Source organism: Polypterus senegalus, unplaced genomic scaffold, assembly GCF_016835505.1.
Source record: "Polypterus senegalus isolate Bchr_013 unplaced genomic scaffold, ASM1683550v1 scaffold_4719, whole genome shotgun sequence".
NCBI lineage: Eukaryota > Metazoa > Chordata > Cladistia > Polypteriformes > Polypteridae > Polypterus > Polypterus senegalus.
This window is the reverse complement of record NW_024381295.1, coordinates 31,505-34,368: the sequence shown is the minus strand read 5'-3', so window position 1 is coordinate 34,368 and position 2,864 is coordinate 31,505.

The window sequence follows — 2,864 nt, the reverse complement described above, 5'->3', positions numbered from 1 at the left end:
TTCAATACAATTTCAAAAGTTTCTTTTACAGAGAACTCGAAAGTTTAGACCTTCATTTTCATGCCTGTTGATTGTTATGTTGTGTTACTGATCATCATTTATTTTGTAACATAATAAATTAATGTCATTAACGGAATGTTCCTTTATCGAACGAGGTTACAGAAATAATGTCAGACATACCGTTTAGTACAAAAGTACCGTAAAAATAACTTCAAATATGTTGAAAGATAGAATTCACTATAATAGCAGTTAGAGCAACCACATTCATATTTAGTATGGTGTTTCCTTAATCTAAAAATATGTTATGCTCTCTTTCTTTTAACTATATCGAATCCTGACTGAAAAATTATAAAACTTTTTTGTTTCTTGAAGTAAATACGAGAATAATACCATAAAGAGAAACTTGTTATTGCAGGAAGTCATATTAATATCGTTGTTTAGGGTTACAGGGTAAATCAACGTTACTAGTTTTTCAACGAAAGCGATGCAACAGAGAACGGACGCAAATGCTGGGGGCGTGGTGTGGAAGGCTGGAGGCGCGGAAGGCCGAGTCTGCGACCTGCAGCCGGATACAATTGGATAGTATTGGCCTGATCCTATCCGATTTGTCTCGTGCACGCGCTCTCTACTTAATTAAAATTCATTTCACAACGCTGCCCGATTTGTTCTGCACATGTCTAACATTTTACGACATACGTCACTCGTCATTTTTGTATTGCTGTTTATCTCTGTCTGTAAGTGGACTTCTTACTGGAAAAGATGGCAACTTTTGAATTTTATAACGTCTTGGAAGAAGATGTATCGGCTGAAAAATTTAACTCCAGTCAAATGAAGAGGGAGCGAAATGAAATGCGACATATGTCTGTGAACTTTATAATGGATATGTACAGCTTTTTGTAAGTTCATCATATTGATGGAAAAGTCAATAAGGGTTTAAATTTTTTGTTGCAATACTCCGTAATCTCGTGGTTTAAACGTAAAAATTACAGCATTTTCCATGTTTGGGTTAATAGGTGCATGTCCTTTATTTCGTAACACCCTATTAGCATTTGGTGGTGTGTTTCTTTTAACATCTGTCCACATTTGTTAGCTTAAAGTGCGAACACCGTGGTAATTATTAAGCAAAACAATGTAATCGAGGTGTCGAATTAGGAATAGAATTAGGAGTGCACGACTGATACTCGACGGGTGTAAAGTGTGCCGTCCAAAGCCACCGATATTTATTATTATGTTGCTATCAGATACATCAATGCGATAGTTTTTCCATAATAAAGTTAACAAAATATAATGCTGAGGCTAAATTACATACAAGAGTAGCAACAACTAAGTTATTACAAGAAGGCAGGATGCAGATAATATCATTACAAATTATTAATGGATTTCTTTAACCTTATTTAGTAGAAAATAAATCCATGCCTGAAAACAGGCAATTTTAAAATTTATATCCAAAGCCATCAGAGAAGTGTGGTGTGCGTCTGGTGTGGCACAGTGACATGCTGGGCACCTGCTGTTGTCACGGTTATAAGCTTATAGAAGTTCACATACATACATACATTTAACTGAATATAATGGAGAACAGTGTACCTGAATTCTGAGACACAACTGGATGTTCTTTTCTTCTGCTTTTAAGATTCCCAGTTCAAGATGATGTGCAGTTCATGTTAGATTTGCTATTTCTACAGGTAAGACTACTGAGGCTTTCAGTTTCAGAAGTAATTTGTGCACAATTCCTGCAAAGCCTCCTCATGTTTATTATTTGATCTATAATATTTTGCTGCCTTGAATACTGTACTGTATGTCTGCTCACTCTGTCCAGTAACTAACATGTATTTTAATTTTAGACAGGAAAGCCTCGGAGTATAAATCCTGACAAACACAGAGACTGAGGCGCATCAGTCCCAGCAGTCACTAAACAGGGATATTGATCTGTTTTGCAAAATAACATTTATTTTCTTAAGTTACTGTGCTTTTGTTGTTGGATTTTGAAAGAGCCGAGACACTTTATTAATGTTTGAACTCTGTGAGTGAACATCGTGTATCTATTGTGTTTATGTTTTTAACAGTTACAGTGAAGTAGAAGAGTCCGGTCGTGATATGGGGCAGAAGTTAAAGAAGAAGGATGAAGAGATCTGTGCCATGTTGAAGTAGTGGCTGCCCTCCTGCCCGGCACTTCTAGAATCCTCCATCTCAACCTCTGCTCTGATCTGCTGTACCTTTGCCAAGTGATCACGAGGTATTGGCCTTTTTGTGTTTTTTGTCTTCTGAAAACTGTCTTGGTCTTATTATACTGGCCACCTGTCTCACAGAATTGATTTCAAAGTTCTATTAAATAAGTAGAAAGCTTTGTGTATTTTAGACGCTGCCTGTATTTTGGAGTGTCTGCTCCCAACAATTCTTTTCTGAAATGTTGCTTTGCTTTTTATTCCAAGATCAACCATAAAAACCGGCAGCTTTCTGTACTCTGGAATGCTTTGCCAATAGAGAACTGCCAGGCTACAAATGTCAAGCATTTGAAAATACTTCCACAAGCCCACTTTTGTAAAAATGGCTTTTTCCTAATTACTTGCATTGGTTGAAATAGATTAGAAATGGTACTGTGTACACTTTGTAAGCTCTGCACTGGGCACTAACTTCTGCTGTTTTATCTGTTCTTTTTTCCAGTTTATTGCAATGGTGCCCCCCTGCATCTCCACCGTCTATTACATCAACTCCAACTGCCTGTGATAGAAGAAAAGTTCACAAGACGTCCAGAAATGGAATTGTGATTGGAGTGAGACGGCCACAATTATGTATGTTGGGATGTGCAGGGGAGGGTCTGTGTGGGCTTTGGCTTGGGACCCCCAGAGGTTTATTATCTCCAGTAT